This window comes from Hylobates moloch, unplaced genomic scaffold (assembly GCF_009828535.3).
Source record: "Hylobates moloch isolate HMO894 unplaced genomic scaffold, HMol_V3 SCAFFOLD_18, whole genome shotgun sequence".
NCBI lineage: Eukaryota > Metazoa > Chordata > Mammalia > Primates > Hylobatidae > Hylobates > Hylobates moloch.
The window spans coordinates 53,957,375-53,978,444 of NW_026652293.1; positions in this window are offsets into that span (position 1 = coordinate 53,957,375).

Here is a 21,070-nt window from a genome sequence, read left to right on the forward strand (position 1 = left end):
GTGTTTCTTAGCAGATGTGTTACAAAGAAAAAATATTTCCCTTGTGAACCCAAGGGAGGTGGGGGCAATGGTTTCTCTTGATTCTCCTTGCTGGAATGAGATATTTCCACTTGGCACACTTGTAGGGGTGTCCCACATGGAGGGACTATGCATAAATCTGTGTAGTGCTGGAGTAGAACGTACCATCCCAGGGTGCATGGGTTAAAGGCCCTAGGACAGGTCAGCAGGAGGACCCTACTCTGTCCTGGTGCTGTCATGGGCACGGACCTTTGGTGCTAGGAGTAGAGGCAGGTTGCATGGCTGCCTGTGACCAGCTCAGGACACCCTAATGTTCTCATGCCTCCAAGTGGTAAGGGCAAAATAAGCAGGTCTTGACAGGCAGATTTGCTCTCTCAAGTAAGTCACCATGTGGAAACTTCCCTGGAAGCAGAGGAGTTACCTGCGGAGTAGGCTTGGGTTCTGTTCTTAGGTGTGCTGGTGCCTGGAATACTTGGGACAACACGTTTGGTTGGTGTCTAACATCTAATGCTCTACCTGTACTTGTGATCATCATCTACTAGTGGGAATAGATTTGCACAAAATCACCCACAGTTTCAAATAGCCTCTTTCTTGCCCAGGTTTTTGCAAGCTGGCCATGACATAGAGGAAGACTAGCCAGCTCCAACACTCAATCTGTCTTTGATCTTGGACCCAATGTCTCAGGGTTCTAGTTAGCTGAATAAAGCATTCACACACTTAACGACAAGTGTCTGTTCACACACCTAACTTTTCTGCTACCCCTCTCTGTTATTTATTACGAATGGTTATTCCCTTAGTTGTGAAAAGTAGGATTTATCTCCGCCATTCCCCAAGGTAAACAACTGGGAGATTCATTCCTGGGGGCACTCTCAGTTCCCCCACCATCCTCATCTGCTTACCAGACTCAAGATGTACTGATCTTCTTTCATATCCTCAACACCAGACTCCTTTCTGCCTGTGAGCCTTTGCACATGCTCTTCCCTCTTCCTGGAAGGACTGCTCTCTGTATCCCTCTTCTGTGCATTCTAATCTCTTGCTGCAGTGTAAGTATTAATTACTTTCAGGAAAGTCTTCGCCCACATTCTCAGACTTGGCCAAGTCTTCATTTGTGTACCTCTGTGGGTTAGCTTTGTATCACTTCTCACTGAGAAGGAAGTAAATGAATATTGTTAATTTTTTGTTTGTCTCAGATATTTTCAACAGTAGTGCCTTTGCAGCACAGATCTGCCTGTCTTCCTCTCTCTTATGCCCAGTGCTTAGCCCTGGGTCTAGCAGGTACTCACAGTCACTGGGATGGAGGTACCTATGGTAGGGGGGAAGGAGGTAGCCACAGCTCTCTGATCTTCCTCCAGGACACATCAGTAGGTCTGCTCTACCTTGACAGAAACCATATAACTATGCCACGTGCAAAATTAGCACTCCTTCAGTTACTCTGGAGAAACTAGGTGTAACTCTAGAGAGGAACTTTTTAAAACCTCTTTTTTTTTTTTTTTTTGAGACAGAGTCTTGCTCTGTCACCCAGGCTGGAGTGCAGTGGCGTGATCTCGGCTCACTGCAACCTCTGCCTCCTGGGTTCAAGCAATTCTCCTGCCTCAGCCTCCCAAGTAGCTGGGATTACAGGCATGCGCCACCACACCCGGCTAATTTTTGTATTTTTAGTAGAGATGGGGTTTCACCATGTTGGTCAACATAGTCTCAAACTCCTGACCTCGTGATCCACCCACCTCAGCCTCCCAAAGTGCTGGGATTACAGGTGTGAGCCACCATGCCCGGCCTTAAAACCTCTTAATGCCTAGATGATGTAGCTGAAGAAAACTGTACTTGACACAAAACAGGGATGCCCAGCCTTGTGTTCATTAAGCCTCTTTTTCCTTATAATAATTCTAATGCCTTACTTTGCCTAACAGACTTCATCTGGTTTCTAAAACTATTTCATGAACATTATTTTATTTACATAAATATAAGGCTTTCACAAGTGTCATCTGAATCACAGAAAGCAATGCTGCTTTCATTGACCAGAAAAATCTTAAAGGGAGAAGGCGGGGGTGGAAAGACTGGAGAGTTGGCAAGGGGCTTAGGCTGTGGTAGCTTCCACCAGAACCTCGGGATGTCCCTTTGGTTCTCTCAACCGTATCTGAACTGACACTGGACTCTGGAGAAGTGGTGCCAAGAATATATTCATTCTTAGTTGAATATGCAGGGAATGTGCCTTTACCAAGATGTTCCCTGTTACAGAGGTCCGACTGTACATTCTCAATGTTATTCGTGGCAATAGCAAGAATAGATACTGTTACTGGGCACTTCGCAGTGATTATTTCACTTAATCTTCACTACAGCTCTGACAGGGAAGTGGTATTATCCCAATTTTCCATATGAGGAAACTGAAACAAAACAAAGCTAAATAATTTGCCCAAGGATCCATGGTTAGTAAGCAGCAGAGGCAGGATCCGAACCCAGGTCTTAAATCCTCTAAACTTACAAACTCCTCTCCTGGCCTCACAACTTCCCACTGGATCTTCTCTTTTTTGCTATTTTTGTCCCATTCCTCAGGAGCTTCCTCCTGGACTATTCCTGGAAACTCCAAATTCTTCTTTCTTTCTTTTCTTTTCTTTTTTTTTTTTAGTGTGTATACATCTTGTTTCTTTACTAAGCAAAGCTGAGCAGACCCCGCAAGAATCTCAGGAAAACAAGAGGAATCTCCTGTCATAGATCCCTCTGCTTTAGAAAGCAATTGTGGTAGTTTATAGTGTGGTTGTTATTTTTCTCCTTTACACACACATTATCTCAATATTCAGTACAACCCTATGAGAAAAGTATTATTATTGTTCCCTTTTGCAGGTGAGAAAACAGTCACAAAAGAATAATTTAGGCCAGCATGGTGGCTCACACCCGTAATCCCAGCACTTTGGGAGGCCGAGGCGGGCGGACCACTTGAGGTCAGGAGTTCGAGACCAGCCTGGCCAACATGTTCAAACCCTGTCTCTACTAAAAAATCCAAAAATTAGCTGGGCGTAGTGTGGTGCATGCCTTTAATCCCAGGAGGCAGGAGAGTTACTTGAACCTGGGAGGTAGAGCTTGCAGTGAGCCAAGATTGCACCACTGCACTCCAGCCTGGTTGACAGAGCAAGACTCTGTCTCCAAAAATAATAATAATAATTGCCCAAGACTGCAGTTTTTAGGTAGTGGAGACGTAATTTCTAAACACATCTATTTGACTCCAAAACAACTGTTCTTCTTTGCTATCCTCTTATGCATAATCTTGAAATGGCCCAGAAATTCTAATATTTATATTTCTAAATCCTGGTCCCCTCAATGGACACCTGCCCTTGAGAGCTATACAAAAATCCTTTTTCAGACCACATGCCTTGAGTTTTGGTTAGAGAAACAAGGTCAAAGACAAGAAGCTTTGTATCCAGACTCTCCCAGGAATGAGCTGATATTCCTCCCTGTTCTTCTTTAGCGGTGAATTTCTCCAGTTGGCAGGTGCCCCAGCAGGAATGATAGCTGGTGGTCTGGAGTGGCCTTCAGCCCCTTGGTGAGCAAGGCTAATTGCAGCTTCAAGGGAGTGCAGCCCTTTCTGAGTGAGCAGATATAAAAGCCACAGAGGCAAACAGGCAGCTGCTACTCTTTATTTTATTTTTATTTTATAGCAGTCTGGAGGCTTTAGTGGAGAGGGCAAGACTCTGGAAAGAGAATACGTGATGGGCACTAATGGGACCACTAAGGTGCCTCCAGCCTTTGTATTTCCTTTCTTGTGGTTTAGCTCCTGCTGTTGGGCTCTCACAGCCCAGAAGCCACGACTCAGCCGGGGTTACTGCTCAGCACAGCCCTTTCTTGATGAGGGTGAGTTCAGCTATGGGGAGATGCTCCTTACATTTTGTGATACTTGTGGATGCTGCCTGACAGATGTTCAATCAGCATTTCCAGCAGGCTGAGTAAGGAGCTTGTGCTGAGAAATGGCTTCAACACACCAAGCACCCAGTCCAGCCCCACACAGCAGGCCATCCTTCCCTGGCCTCTTCTTCCCTCACCTTTTTTCAGATCCAGGGGAGCTGGAGAACCAGTCAGCCAGGGAAACAGTCATCTGAGTCATGTAATTCCTCTATTTGGCAATTATAGGGATGATATTCTCAGAAAGGCTTGCAGAGACACCAGTCATACATTTACCTTAAACTGCATGGCCATGTGCAAACAGCAGAAAATCCACTGGAAATCATAATTTTATCATGGTCTTGGTTTCTATTTTTAAATGAAGAATAGTTCAATTATTCAAACTATTTAAATGAAGAATAGTTCGATAGTCATCATCTCCCTTGCTCTCCTATAGCAATACAGGCAGCTTCAATATGTGTCAAAAATTTAACCCAAGTCCCTGGTATGCTTTCTACGCCAGATTATTTGCACTGTGGGTGACAGAAAGCATCCACTTAAGATTTAATGCCTGGAAGACAGGTCCATCCAGTGGGTCTTTCTTAGAGTTGAGGGCATTAAGGAACAAGAGCCCTACTTAGACTAAAACTTAGAGCATTCAGTAACCTCTCGAAGGTGACATCTTGAAAAAGACATGGCAGACTTGGAAAGTTATCACAAAGTGATAACTGCCCTCTGGTTTTGATCCCTGCAGTCTAATCATGGAGTGGAAATATCTGTGGATGTCAATGCTTGCAGACCAATGGCCTGTGAGAAGAATCAGGCACAGTGGTCACATATTCTTGATTCCCAGAATAGTCCCATTGTGGTAAACTGTTCAGTAAAAGTTGTTCACAAAATATGGAAGTAAGGTTCAATTTGTCTTCATGAGAACTTTCAAACAGAGAAAAAAATACACCAAAAATATAATGTTCTTTGACCACTGGGTTGTATTTTCAGTTTCAATAGGTCCAAGTCTGACAGGTGAGGGAAGAGCTGTTGTCTGGGCTCTGGACGGAAAGGGGTGATGTGGGTTGCCTGGGAGCCATTTCAGAACTCTTTTTGAATGAAGCAGGTTCAGACATGCAGGTTTAAGATTCATTAGAATGATATCGCGGCAAGCAAGGTGGAGGTCAGGCCCAGCCTAGGGAAAGTATGAGCCACATCCCTGAACCGACTTCCAGCTGGCCCTGCTGATCCTGCTGCTTAGAGTTGCTGCTGAAAGCTAACTCTCTCTGTGTGCAGTCAATGAGTCATTCCTTAACCCGCCTCTCAAAAATATATGTCATTTGCCATTTACTAAAATATATGCATGAGGGAGGGAGGAAGGGAGTGAAGACCAGTCAGACTACTCTCACATCAGCTTTACGATCTGTTTTATTTTTTATTATTTTTATTTTTCTATTTTTTTGAGATGGAGTCTCGCTCTGTCACCCAGGCTGGAGTACAAGTGGCATGATCTCAGCTCACTGCAACCTCTGCCTCCCGGGTTCAAGCAATTCTCCTACCTCAGACTCCAGAGTAGCTGGGATTACAGGCGTGCGCCACCACTCCCGGCTAATTTTCGTAGTTTTAGTAGAGACAGGGTTTCACCATGTTGGCCAGGCTGGTCTTGAATTCCTGACCTCAGGTGATCTGCCTGCCTTGGCCTCCTAAAGTGCTGGAATTACAGGTGTGAGCCACTGCGCCCGGCCTAGGATCTGTTTTATACATAAGTACAACCCAATATTCTCCTGATCATTCAGCCTTTCCAGGAACATCCAAGGGAGGGAGCCCCTTACCTCACGAGTGAACAAACTTCAAAGATTTGATGATAGTATTTGAAGAGGAGTTCAAGTAGACATTCGGAGACGAGGAGGAGTGATAGGAAGCATGGTTAATAAACCTCTGAAAAGAGATTCAAAATATGTATGTTGTAAAGCAGGGTCGTCGCAGTAAACGAGGTAAAATACACATCTGAAAAGAGATTGAGATATATTTGAAAAAAAGAGAGTCACAATATTTGAGCTGAATGGCAAAGGGGATGGAGAGAATATTTACTAGGTTTGTTCATTGATTGTGGGGGAATGGGGTGCTGCTGTCTCCCATCAGTTCCACCTCTTGGGATGTACAAATCCACACATGTATACCTGCTTATTTATTAAGATATAGTGACACCTTTCCAAGGATTGTGATTGTTATTTTTGTGACAAGTGACTCTAGAGGGTATGAAAATGGTGACAGGCAGGGAAGGAGGGCTTTGGGTGGGCTGCTGAAAACAAGAACTGTGATGAGGCTCACATTTAGGACCTGAGCTCCCCCCACCCTTTTCTGAAAAGTGGGCTTTTTTTTTTTTTTTTTTTAAGAGCAGTTTTAGGTTTGCACAAAATTGAGCAGAAAGCACAGGAAGTTCCTGTACATCTTCAGTCCCCCACAAACACACAGGCTTGTTCATGGTCACAGTGATGCATTGGTTACAGTCCATAAACCTGCATTGACACGTCATTATTACCCAGACTCCATTATTTTCATTACAGCTCATTCTAACCTCCTTATTTTTCATAAGGGGTATAAGGGGCAAGCTCAGTACCAGGGTCTGCACCAGGTCCCTTTCCTCTTGCATCTTTCCAGTTTCCCTTTTCTAAAGCCCTTATGCTCCCAACAGTTCCTTCAGTGCCTATGCCCCATGGTGTCTGAGATCCCCATTTTATGGCCTGCACTGTCAGGGCATGTCAGGGTTTGTTGTTGTTGTTTTCAGCTTCCTCCCCACACCAGAGCTTTTTATTACATCTTATTTTCCTGGGAGGAAGTTCAGTGCTTTTCAAGGTCACATCTAGTTATTTATACTCAAATATGAGCTAAGGTGATAATGAGGAGTATTGGAGGCAAGAGAAAGGCATGGGAGACAAAGCTCATCCAAAGGAAGCATACTCAAATTCTGTGAATTTCAAAAAGCAGGCTTGGGCAAGCCAGAGGGGTAGATATTTCAGGGCTGGCTCGCTTCGGAGTACCTTTCAAGTCATACCAGATAGGAGACCACCTGTTCTACGTGTGCAGAGTGAGCCCTGCGTTTTCCATCACTATCATTTTCTTCACTATTTTAGACTTAAAATGCAAGAAGTAGGATTGTCTGGAAGTAATCTGTCTCCCTCCCTGTCTCTTTTCTTCCTTCTTTCCTTCATTTCACAGGTGGGAAGATTAACAAAAAACTCAATTCAGGTGTCCTAGGGTTGTAGCTCTTCAGACAGTGGTGTTGTGGTGGTGTTTAACAACTGGTTTGCTGAAAACAAAAGTAAGTTTACAAGTTTGTTATGGATTTTACTGATTTAAAGGGTATGTGGCATACAAGTTATTACTAACAAAATACATAACATAATTCATTATAAATTCCATATAGCCAATTGACTCAAAAAATGCTTTTGTTACTTTTTGCTGTTTTCATATATCCACAGCCACCCTATGGCTACAATCCCACTGTGATATGACAAATAAAGACGTACCCTTCAATCTTCTAAATCTTTTCCCAATGAAGTCATTGTCTTACATCTGTTATGTAGTCTACAGTTTATTTACTATTTATCACTCTGTTACAAATTACAATCATTAAACTGAGACATCTCTCAGTTCTACTAATATTTATAATACAATTTATTTTCCTAAATAATAATTTGGTTAAGAACTGGCTTGCAAAATTCCTGACAATTTAACAACTGGCTATCGTGATCAAAGCCAGCTCCAGCACACCTCTGCCTTTGGGGCTGGCAGCCACCTGGCTTGGTTCTCTTCACATCTTCTGCAGAACAGAGCTCGAATGTGGGACTTAGTAGCCAGAAGCAGGAATGGTGTTTGCTCTCTGTGGTGCCAGGCCATGGGAAGTCTGCCAACATCTCCATGGCCTTACATTCTGAGACTCCTAGAAAGCACCTAACAGAACACACGGGGGCCTCTGGTTAAGAACTTGAGCCTCTTTATGAAGTGACACCACCTCTCACCTGCCATGCCCTTTATTTCCCAGCTCAGGTAGAGATGCTAAACCCTCTCCTTGAGGAGAAAGCATGGCTGGGAAGGGGAGAGGGTAGGAATTAAAAGCAAGTGCTTTTCGGTGTATCTTCTTCAAGCCTCTTGTCTTTCTACACACTTGCTTGGCACAGCGTTAGTCATACGGACAGGGTTCCTCTTCATGGATTGGCAGGACAATCACCACCCAGCCCCAGCCCATTTTCTGCCCTTCAGTCATTATTCTTCACCATCTAAATCTGCTTTGCCATGAAAACCAGTTCTGGGAGGTAAGGGTTTTTTTAAAAAAACCAGCAAGGCCTGTAAATAACATCAACACACTTTGGGAGGAGGGAAGGAGAAGGGACCCAGATAGCAGTTTTCACTCTTTGTTGATTAATTTCTCATGTAGGAACTTGTAATTCTATGTCTGCTTCATGCAGAAGAAGCATAGTCTCCCCTGACACTTCACTAAAGAGCACGTGATTTCCACTTTCAGATTTTCTATTGATTCGGCAGAGTCAATTGTCCTAACGCCAAGTTTTGTGTTTTTGCCAGTCGGGTGGCAGTGAGTTGCATTTAATTTCTAGTATTGGTAATACTCTCATTATTATACTACTGCTTGAATAAGAATGAATAGGAGACAGAGCAGGAATGTGTGTGCCAAGGAAAGCCATAAAAAAAATCCAGTTTTTTTTTTTCAATCGGGATTATTTTTTAAGGTAAAATTCACATAACATATAAGTCACCATTTTAACCATTTTAAATTGTATAAATAAGTGGCATTTAGTACATTTACAATGTTGTGCAAACATCATCACTATCTAGTTCCAGAAACCCTGTACCCATTAAGCAGCCGTCACTCCCCAGCCCCCTCTCTCCCTCCAGGCCCTGGCAACCACTAATCTGCTTTCTGTTTCTATGGATTTGCCTATTGTGGACATTTCATATAAATGGAATTACACAATATGTGGTCTTTTGTGTCTGGGTTCTTTCACTTTCATAATGTCTCCAAACTTCATCCATGTTACAGCATGTATTGTAATGCATAATTTTAAAAAAGTTTTAAAAAAATTAAAGAAGGGGAAAATGTCACAGGCCAGCTTCACATGGCTGAATGTCATCCCCTTCTACCCAGTTTTACTTGACAGGCTGTGAAATAATTGCCATTGCAAACCTCTGACTGAGTGCCTTATCCAGATCCCAAGGAAATGGGCAAAGGGGACTAAAAAAATAAAGTGCATCAGTCCCAGGTGAACTATGTCTTGAGTTTTAGTTACATTTTGATTTGTAGCTGCTTGTGGACTTGTGTTAGCATTGTGTTAACAAGATCTTGGTTTAGTAATAACTGACCTAGTATACTGTCTCTTTAATTACTTTTGTTTTCCCATAGTTTCAGGAAAGTAAAATACAGTCTTGGTAATGCAGAAATAAAGGTTACAAACGAAAACCTATGACCTGATCAGAGACGAAAAAAAAAATGAAGGTTTCTCTTAATTCAAGGGTAGAATTTCAATGACTTTACTGCCTTAGTAAAACCAGCTCTCCATTCTTGACAGTTCTGTCAAAGGAATAATATAATGAGAATCTTTGTGTAAACCTTTTCTGGGTGCTCTGTGCCTCATCACTAAAATCTACAACAGGAAAACAAAGTTGTTTATGAGGTTCCTGCCTATCCTTCTATTGTCACTTTTTCTTTAAGCTTCTTACTGGACTGCAAACTCTTTGGGGGAAGGATGTAGGTCTGATTCATGTAACCCAAATCTCTGACCATTCAAAGGCCCTCATCTGTGTAATGATAGGACTTCAGATATGTTTTTATGTTGCCATATTAGAGTAATTAATGTTAGTTGCAATAACAAACAACCTCAAAATCTCAGTGGTTTAACACAATAAATGTTTATTCTTTGCTCCCATCACAACTCAAAACTGTTCTGGCAGCTCCCCTCTAAGTGATGACTCAGGGATTCAGGCTTCTTCTATCAGTGGAGCTTGCCGTCTTCTACAGCCTTTTTGGAGTCCTCTGCATATCATCCTCAATCTAGCTGACCAGCAAACAAAGAGAGATTAAGCAGAGGACGCGTGCAGATTTTAGGGTCCAGACATTAAAGTGTCTACACCCCTATATTGAAGGGTCTACATCCCTTCCGGTCATGTTCCCTTGGCCAATGCAAGGGGATGGAAGACGTAGTCATCTATGTGCTCAGCAGAGGAAAAGGATATCGTTGAGCATCTAGCCAATCTCTTCTATAATTTGTCCTTTCCCTCAGGCATGCTTAGCAAGATATGGGTGGGGGAAAGTTGTCTCATGATGGTTCCCAAGTCAGTCGCGCCACATCTATGACTCTGCTTTGCCTGATTCCAGACTGGCAAACTCCACTCTACCATGGACCATCATTCACTTCTCTGCAGGTCACTTGATGCAGTTCCAGAACATTCTACCTCCCTTCAATCAGTGCTGCTACCATAAAGCTGACCTCAGGATGAGGAAAAGCTGCACCCCCTTTACCTTTCCATATAGCGCCTTCTTTTACTTGAAGCTAAGCCAAGACCAGACTGTAATAAAACTTTACTGAAGGCTTCAATTCTGCAAGAGGAAATTACAATCTAGAGAAATGTAAAACTGATATTAGATCTGACTGTTCTCAGGGTAGACTACTGAGGCCTGCATAGTTTCTGGCCTGCCTCACAGTTGTAAAGGTCAGCTTTCTTCTTCCTACCATAGGAGGAAGACCTTCAGTATGTCCCCACTTCTGCTGAGCCCCAGGCCTCATGTCCCCATATCCCTCAAAAGGTAAAAAGTTCCCTGCCTCTGTGTCTTTTCTTTCTGACCTGGATCTGTCCATTCAATATGATAGGTTCTGGAAATTTCTATTTCCTTTAGGAAAAAGTGCAACCTTCAACCCATGGAAAGTGCTCTATACTCAGAAGCACAGTCCCTTTAGCGCATAATAACAGGACATCAGTTGTTTTCTCAAATGAGTTAGAATAACACCACATAAGAGGCATAATCCATCCAGTCTAGGGCAAGCATTGCTAAACTCAGTCCAGTTTATTTTCAGTTTTATTATCTGTTTGAAGTAACACCCATGCGTGGCATCCTTGCCACCATCTTGAGGTCTCAGCAACCAATCTCCTTGAGCAATTGCATTTCCAAGAACAAGCAATAATTTGTAGGATGATGTGTGTAAGTTCATCTTTAACCACCCTCTCCACAATGAAATAGAAGTTTAGGACCATGCAAACCAACTGAACATTTTGCAGCTGGAGAGTTACAAACCGTACATCCCACAAGAGGGCCTCTGTTCAATTTTTTTTTTTTTTTTAAGTCTAAGGCTCTTTTGATGACAAATAAGAAGACTCTGCTAAATAACTTAAGCAGAAGAGCAGATGTGTGGAGGATTTATTAGAGGGCAACAGGACCCAAGAGCAGGAGCTGAGGCTATTTCACAGGGACTTAAGTCATTAGCAGCCAGGTTCATTCATGTTCTTTCTCACTGTGCGTCAGCTTCCTCTCTCACAAATTGCCCACTGCTTGTCCGTGCACAAGGTGGAAAGAAAGACTGCACAGTATCCAAGTTTATATTGCTTCAATTCAGGCAGCCATCATTAATTTGCAAGTGTCTCTTAGCCCCATTTTTATTTCTATAGAGAAATTGGTCCATCTTACATGGCTACTCTTTATCTTATTAACTATAGCCAGGGAGAAAGTATCATGTGGTATAAGTATCTGTGCCAGTGTGTACCTTGTAAATTGAGGTGTTATTTCTATGAAAATTAAGGATTCCAGGGCAAATGAATCCTTGTCCAAAGGTAATTTTTTTTTTTTTTTTTTGAGACCGAGTCTCGCTCTGTCGCCCAGGCTGGAGTGCAGTGGCGCAATCTAGGCTCACTGCAAGCTCCGCCTCCCGGGTTCACGCCATTCTCCTGCCTCAGCCTCTCCGAGTAGCTGGGACTACAGGCGCCCGCCACCATGCCCGGCTAATATTTTGTATTTTTAGTAGAGACGGGGTTTCACCGTGGTCTCGATCTCCTGACCTCGTGATCCGCCCGCCTCGGCCTCCCAAAGTGCTGGGATTACAAGCGTGAGCCACCGCGCCCGGCCCAAAGGTAATTTTTATAGTCTACTGCCGACAATACAGAATATGCTCAAAAGTTTGATCTAGGCTTAGGTGGGAGGATTGCTTGAGGCCAAAAGTTTGAGACCAGCATGGGCAACATAGATCCCTTCTCTACAAAAAATTAAAACATTAGCCAAGCATAGTGACACGCCCTGTAGTCCTAGCTACTTGGGAGGGTAAGGCAGAAGGATTGCTTGGACTCAGGAGTTCGAGACTGCAGTAAGCTATGATTGTGTCACGCTGCACTCCAGCCTGGGTGACCAAGGTAGACCCCATCTTTTTAAAGAAAAGCAACTTTGATTTGAGATTTTTCTGGATTTGATTATCTTCATTAAAGTGTCTGGGATCATTAGGTTCAAGTTTGGTTTGAAGCCCAAATTCCTTGTTTTTCTCCCTCCCTGTGGAATCTCTGTAGAAAGGAAACATCTTCCAAGTATAGAGCCTCGGAGTTAAAGCTAGTCCTGAGATGACAGCTGGGAAAGGTCTATGTTCCCCTTTCACATCTAGCTCCAAGTGTCTTGGTCCTTTTTTGTAATACTTGCATCAACCCCAGGCCTTGGGCAGTTCTTAGTACCAAGTAGGCCCTGAATTAATACTTATAGAATGAATGGATCATTGGTTGATTTGAACCATTCCATTTGCTGGCTTCCAGAAAAACTGCCAGTTAACTGGTGGTTTGCTCAATGTCCCAAGCCTTTCTTTCTTTTCCATACTGTAAATCAATAGACTTTTAGTTGAAATTTTTTGTCTTTAGCTTTCTGGAACTTTCTTAACTCTCTTTTTTTTTTTTTTTTTTTTGAGACGGAGTTTCGCTCTGTCGCCCAGGCTGGAGTGCAGTGGTGCCATCTCGGCTCACTGCAAGCTCCGCCTCCCGGGTTCACGCCATTCTCCTGCCTCAGCCTCTCCGAGTAGCTGGGACTACAGGCGCCCGCCACCACGCCCGGCTAATTTTTTTGTATTTTTAGTAGAGACGGGGTTTCACCATGGTCTCGATCTCCTGACCTCGTGATCCGCCCGCCTCGGCCTCCCAAAGTGCTGGGATTACAAGCGTGAGCCACCACGCCCGGCTCTTAACTCTCTTGACAAGCAAAATTGTTACTTCCTCTATGCTATGATACTAACTGGCTTACACTGTCAATAAATCTTTCATCATATTGAATTTCAGTTACTCACACTCAGATCTGCTTACCCAACTAGATTATTAACTGCTTAAGTGTAGGCATTCTAGTTCTATATGTCTAGTGCATGTTAAACGCTCAAAATATGTTTTGTGAAAGTATGAATCAATCAATCAATAAGCTATGTTTCTTGGGATATACCAGCCTTCAGGTAAAAACTGAGTCATTGTAACAATCATCAAACAATTCTTTTCTGGATATGCCATTTTCTTATTACACATCCATCAAATTCTAACCAGATATTTTTTATACTGTCCTGGGGTGAGTATTGTATATTTTCTCATATATTCATTATTTCACACACACACACACACACACACACACACACACGCTTTTCTTTTGAGACAGAGTTTCGCTCTTGTTACCCAGGCTGGAGTGCAATGACATGGTCTCGGCTCACTGCCACCTCCTGTGTTCAAGTGATTCTCCTGCCTCAGCCTCCTGAGTAGTTGGGCTTACAGGTGCACACCACCATGCCTGGCTAATTTTTGTATTTTTAGTAGAGATGGGGTTTTGTTTGGCCAGGCTGGTCTTGAACTCTTTACCTCAAGTATTCCACCTGCCTCGGCCTCCCAAAGTGCTGGGATTACAGATGTGAGCCACCGCGCCTGGCCTATTTATTTTTTTGCGATGGAATTTCACTGAGTACAGTGGCACAGTCTTGGCTTGCTGCAACCTCCGCCTCCCAACCTCACCCTCAAGTGATTCTCCTGCCTCAGCATCCCGAGTAGCTGGGGTTACAGGCACTGTCACCATGCCTGGCTAATTTTTTGTATTTTTAAAAATAGAGACAGGGTTTCACCATGTTGGCCAGGCTAGTCTCAAACTCTAGGCCTCAGGTGATCCACCTGCCTTGGCCTGCCAAAGTGCTGGGATTAAAAGCATGAGCCACCACGCCTGGCTACATATATATTTAGATGTCTGCTAAAGCCAAATAATGTACCGGGGCCTGGGAATGCAGTAATAAGGATTGATGATGTTGATGATGATGATGATGATGACGATGATTCCTATAGTATTTGAGAGTCTTAATAAAATAGCACTTCTCGTTCCTGAGTTATGAATCAATCTAGAAATAAGCCAAAAGAACCAGCATATAGAGTCAAAGTTGTAACATTTAAAAAATTACTGATAAAGCTTATATGGGAAAATGAGCCTTATATCTATGGCCAAGGGGTCTTCTGAATTCTAACCCCCCCGAACTATTTAGACTCACCCACTCAATCAAGGCGGTGATTCCTTACATGGTCTGTCCCAATGGGATCAGCCAGGGACAAACAGAATGTATACTATCTGGGGGAAGGCTAGCTCCCAAGAGAGAGGGCAGGGAAGAATTAATTGATGGAGCAAGATGCTCCTGGTTACCCCATGGCTATTGCAGTTTTCTTGCCAGCCTTGGTTTTCATCAGCGATCATTCTTTTTTTTTTTTTTTTTTTTTGAGATGGAGTCTCACTCTGTTGTCAGGCTGGAGTGCAGTGGCACAATCTCAGCTCACTGCAACCTCCGCCCTCCGAGTTCAAGCGATTCTACTCTCTCCGGAGTAGCTGGGATTACAAGCGCCTTTCACTGCACCCGGCTAATTTTTTGTATTTTTAGTAGATACGGGGTTTCACCTTCTTGGCCAGACTGGTCTTGAACTCCTGACCTCGTGATCCACCCGCCTCGGCTTCCCAAAGTGCTGGGATTACAGGCGTGAGCCACTGCGCCCGGCCATCAGCGATCATTCTTATAACCAATACTGAAAGCGACGGTCATGTTGCCAATATGCCTGGAAGACGCAGCCACTGCTGGTGTTGGCCAAAGGCACCTCCACTGCTGTGATTGCCCAGCAACACCTGTGCCAAGGCTACTGACGCCTGGTCAAGGCGGTAATGTCTGAGCTGACTCCCGTGGTTGCCAAAGTCAACAAAGTTGCTGAAGAAGTTGTTGGCACCAGAAGGTTTGCATGCTCAGCGCCTCTCAGAGCTCAAGAGCTCTTGTGGTTTCTACTTGCTATTTTCCTGCAGCCCCTAGGCATAGATTTCAGGCTGGGTCAGTGAAGGCTCAGCAGGAGGACACTCTGAGGGACAGACACAGGCCAATGACAGAGATGACTCCAAATGAGGTTATTCATCCCATCTCAGAGAGATGCCACCTGAACTGAAAGAAGACGGCACTCACCACGCAGCCCTTTTCTTGTGTCCCTATATTGGACTACATCACTATACTAATTTATCAATTACTAATACTTCTAAATCCATTCATGATCTTGTGAATAATACAATTATTTGCAATGTGTTTTGTGTTAATGTTAAAGATATTAATATGTTAAATGTAAATTTGCGAAATGCCTCTTTATATAACCCAGTTTTGGTATTTCTTAATGTAATATTTCAGGAGTCTCAAAAACAAAAGGAATTTGGGGCTCCTTCAACCTCCAAGGGGGTCCCCATCTCACTTCTTTTGCCCTTTTACCCCTCCTACTCTGGACCACTGTCCTTGTATCAAACTCGTTTGCCTTAGAGCTCTCTTTCCTAAGAAAGGTTCTTCCCCAGGAGGTTCTTCTACCTTTCTCATAAGTAAGTCTCTGTTGCTGACCCATGAGTTTTTGCAGCAAGCCTTGACATGCCTGAGTCCTAGAGTGAACCCAGCTTAGGCTCATGCTGGGTTCCCTATATGCATAAGGAATGAATCAGGAAGGGCTTACCTACATTAATCCAGGAGCTTAATTAAACTAACAAGAGCAACCCTCACAGGGTGGATATAAAGAGGACCTTGTTTCTTGGATTTGTTTCCATTCTTCCTCCAACTTTAGCAACTGTTCAATATTTAGCCCTAACTAAATCAGCACATTTCAGTAGTCACACCTAGAAATCTTACGAGTACATGCAGAATTTAAGGAATGTTTAGAAAAAAATTTTGTTGGGGACTTGAATTAACAAAGCTTGCTGGGGAGTTCTGGATCTTCCTGCATTTTGTTTCCCTCACAGGTGTTCTTACTTCTGTTTATGTTTAGGACTCGAATGTATTATTGATTTGTGTTCCACTGAATTCCCTAAGGAAGATGCTTATTCAAATACCTGGCTGGGCCCGGTGGCTCACGCCTGTAATCCCAGCACTTTGGAAGGCTGAGGTGGGTGGATCATGAGGTCAGGAGATCAAGACCATCCTGGCCAACATGGTGAAACTCCGTCTCTACTAAATATACAAAAATTAGCCAGGCCTGATGGCGGGCACCTGTAGTCCCAGCTACTCTGGAAGCTGAGGCAGGAGAATCGCTTGAACCAGGGAGTTGGAGGTTGCAGTGAGCTGAGATCACGCCACTGCACTCCAGCCTGGGCGACAGAGCCTGACAGGCTCGTGGCAGTAAAGAGTAAGTAGATACAACTTGCGTCCTTGGTTGAAAAACAAACACAAACATGTAGCTCTTTATGAATGTGTTGACATAGCACACTTTGCCTGCTGTCCCGCTCCTGACCAACTAATCTAACCAGCTTCTCTTCCACATGCAGCATCATCCCACATCTCTGAGTCAAGTCCACAATTAATGCGATTCTTTGGGTGGTTGTTGCCATCGCTGACTCACTGGCTGTTTTAGCTACAATGCATCATCAGTGTATACCTGCCTCAGGCACAGACGGAATGCTGGGTGGCCTGATGCTATCTTAGGTAACTAGAGCATTGCTTCTGGAAGTGAGAAGCTGCCTTTAAATTATTCAGTGAACCTTCTTCCGGTTCACAGGCCTTTCACAACAGTAGAGAAAGCAGCAGCAAAGTGCCATGATGGCCTTGAAACAGCAAGATTTAAAGGGAAGGCAAAAATAGGGGAGAAGGATTCCACAGCTGGAATATGTCAAGCAGAGACTAGAGTGTTGCAGAGCCTGCACCTGCTCACCTCTTTTCCAGGTGGGAATGTTGGAAGTGGAAAGGGTGTAGTGGCTCTCAAGCAGGGTTACTGCCACCTTGGTGACATTTGTTAATTTGCGTGTTAATGTGTGTATTTTTTAATTTTTATTTTTTAGCACTCTGATAAGGAGATAATGTGTGTTTTGTTCATTTGTCTGATTCTTGTTAGACTATTTTCTACTTAAGAGTCCTTTCTTATTTATGTCATTGCAATGCTACACACTCAACTCTGGCACTTAGTTACTCTTAATAAACTTATATGGAATGAAATGTGCTCTGTTTGAACTTCTCCTTTTAGCTCTATTTATATGCTGAAAAAAAAATCACAAAATAACTCTAGTTTTTTCACTTTATTACTTAGTTCTCAGTCCTGCATATACTCGAAGTCAGCTTTCTTTTCTCTGATTTGAACCACCACGTCAGATGCCTGGTAGTCTCAAAGGGATTGAATACTTGAGGATAAATCCTTAAATATTCTTGAAACAACAGAGATTAAAGCACACACACACAAATATATATATGTGTGTGTATATATGTGTATATTATATATATATATATATTTTGAGACAGAGTCTCACTCTGTTGCCCAGGCTGGAGTGCAGTGGCACAATCTTGGCTCACTACAACCTCCTCTTCCCAGGTTCCAGCGATTCTCCTATCTCAGCCTCCCGATTAGCTGGGATTACAGGCACATGCCACCATGACTGGCTAATTTTTTAATTTTTAGTAGAGGAGGGAGTTCTCCATGTTGGTCCAGCTGGTCTCGAACTCCTCACCTCAGGTGATCCACCCGTCTCAGCCACCCAAAGTGCTGGGATACAGGCATGGACACCGTGCCCAGCCAGCACTCCCAAATTGTATTGGCCACCATGTTAAGTGTTTCTGGGCACTACAGGTCTACAGATCTGCTATAGACATTCTTTTGTAGGGAAGGGAACTTTTCCTCTAGCCTCCTTAGTGACAGAGTAATGAGTGAAAAAAAGTTTTATTTACACACAATGCATGGTTCTGGGTAAAGTAAAATGTGGCTCAAGGAGGCAGCCAGAACTTAGTGTTTACATACCTTCTTAGGCTAGTTAAAGAAAAAGTGGTTTGGGGCCTGCTGAGGGGGTAAGTTATGCAAGATGACCAAGGGCTGTGTGGAAACAAGAGTTGTTTATCAAGGTTTGTTATGCAGATTTCAGGTGGTGCCTTCTCCATTGATAGGAGTTGCAGCAGCCATCCTCCTCCTTCCTGGTTTGGGAGAGGGAGACACTTTTGCAAATGTAAATTTCTTTTATAAATGTAAGCTTCCTTTGAGAAAGGGAAATTTATGCTCTGCTTCAGAGCTTTTTCTGGGTATGATGTTCCTCAATTGCCTTCAGCTCAGAATAATCCTTATGCCAAAGAGACCTATTTTGGGGTGGCATATTCTGGTCTCCTTCACTATTATAGTTCATTCTACATCAGGATAGATTTTGAAAAGTAGTTGTGCTTCCCTGTTTCATGCACATCCGTGTGAAGAGACCACCAAACAGGCTTTGTGTGAGCAACATGGCTGTTTATTTCACCTGGGTGCAGGTGGGCTGAGTCCGAAAAGAGAGTCAGCGAAGGGAGATAGGGGTGGGGCCGTTTTATAAGATTTGGGCAGGTAATGGAAAATTACAGTCAAAGGGGGTTTGTTCTCTCGTGGGCAGAGTTGGGGGTCTCAAGGTGCTCAGTGGGGGAGCTTTTTGAGCCAGGATGAGCCAGGAAAAAGACTTTCACAACGTAATGTCATCACTTAAGGCAAGGACCGGCCATTTACACTTCTTTTGTGGTGGAATGTTATCAGTTAAGGCGGGGCAGGGCGTTTTCGCTTCTTTTGTGATTTTTCAGTTACTTCAGGCCATCTGGGCATATACATGCAAGTCACAGGGGATGCGAGGGCTTGGCTTGGGCTCAGAGGCCTGACATTCCTGCCTTCTTATATTAATAAGAAAAATAAAATAGTGTTGAAGTGTGGGGGCAGCGAAAATTTTGGGGGGGTGGTATGGAGAGAGAGAATGGGCGATGTTTCTCAGGGCTGCTTCGAGCTTGGTTAGGGGCGGCATGGAACCTAGAGTGGGAGAGATTAAGCTGAAGGAAGATTTTGTGGTAAGGGGTGATATTGTGGGGTTGTTAGAAGAAACATTTGTTGTGTAGAATTATTGGTGATGGCCTGGATATGGTTTTGTATGAATTGAAAAACTAAATGGAATAAGAGAAGGAGAAAAACAGGTATAAAAGGTCTAAGAATTGGGAGGACCCAGGACATCTGATTAGAGAGTGCTAAAGGAGATTCAGCATAGTCCTGCCAGCAAAGATTATTTATTTACTTCAAGAGTTTAGAGTTGCGGTTTGGGGATAGCACCACGAGATATCAGCTGTGATGACTTGGAGAAGTAGTGTAAACTGGCAGTGTAAATAAGAGCAGGGCATGTATGAGTAGTTGAGAACGGTGAATAGGAGTATGACAAGACAGAAGATAGTAGGGATGACAAGTTTTTTTGGGGCATAGTCTAAGTTGGTCCGGTGTCTGGAATGAGACTGGGGCCTAATAAAAAGGAGCTCAAATGGGCTGTACCTTGTAGCATTCCGAGGACAGGCCTGAATTCTGAGAAGCGAAAGTGGTAAAAGTATTGTTCAGTCCTTTTTAAGTTGGTGGCTGAGCTTGGTGAGGTGTGTTTTTAAAAGACCTTTAGTCCGTTCTACTCTTCCTGAAGACAGAGGACTGTAAGGGATATAAAGGTTTCACTGAATACTAAGAGCCTGAAAAACTCCTTGGCTGATTTGACTAATAAAGGCTGGTCTGTTATCAGACTGTATAGAGGTGGGAAGGCTAAACTGAGGAATTATGTCTGACAGAAGGGAAGAAATGACTGCGGTGGCCTTCTCAGACCCTGTAGGAAAGGCCTATACATATCCAGTGAAAGTGTCTACTTAGACTAAGAGGTATTTTAGTTGTCTGACTCGGGGCATGTTGAGTAAAGCTAATTTGCCAGTCCTGGGTGGGGGCAAATCCTCAAGCTTGATGTGTAGGGAAGGGAGGGGGCCTGAATAATCCCTGAGGAGTAGTAGAATAGCAGATGGAACACTGAGAAGTTATTTCCTTGAGGATAGATTTCCACGATAGAAAGGAAATGAGAGGTTCTAAGAGGCGGGCTAGTGGCTTGTACTATAGAAGAGCCTGCCTTTGCTGGTGTGTGGCGATTAGGCCTGGTGGAACTGCCATCAACAAATCAAGTGTGATCAGGGTGAGGAACAGGAAAGAAGGAAATATGGGAAAATGGGGTGAATATCAGGTGGATCAGAGAGATACAGTCATGGGGGTCAGGTGTGGTATCAGGAATAATGTGGGAGGCCAGATTGAAGTCCAGGCCAGGAACAATGGTAATTGCGGGACTTAACAAAGAGTGAGTACAGCTGAAGGCGCTGGGGAGCAGAAAGCATATGCATCAGATATGAGGAAGAAAATAGATTTTGGAAGTTATGAGAAATGTAGAGAGTAAGTTGAGCATAGTTTGTGATTTTGAGGGCCTCTAAAAGTATTAGGGTGGCAGCAGCCACTACACGGAGACATGATGGCTAGGCTAAAACAGTAAGGTCAAGTTGTTTGGACAGAAAGGCTACAGGGTGCGGTCCTGGCTCTTGTGTAAGAATTCTGACCGCACTAACCATGCCTAGGAAGGAAAGGAGTTGTTGTTTTGTAAGGGATTGAAGTTTGGGAGATTAATCGGACACAATCAGCAGGGAGAGCACATGTGTTTTTATGAGAATTATGCCGAGATACGTAACAGATGAGGAAGAAATTTGGGCTTGACTAAAGTAACGGGGGCTGTCTGTGAAGACTTGCAGCAGTACAGCCCAGGTAATTTGCTGAGCCTGATGGGTGTTAGGGTCAATCCAAGTGAAAGCGAAGAGAGGCTGGGATGAAGGGTGCAAAGGAATAGTAAAGAAATCATGTTTGAGATCTAGAACAGAAT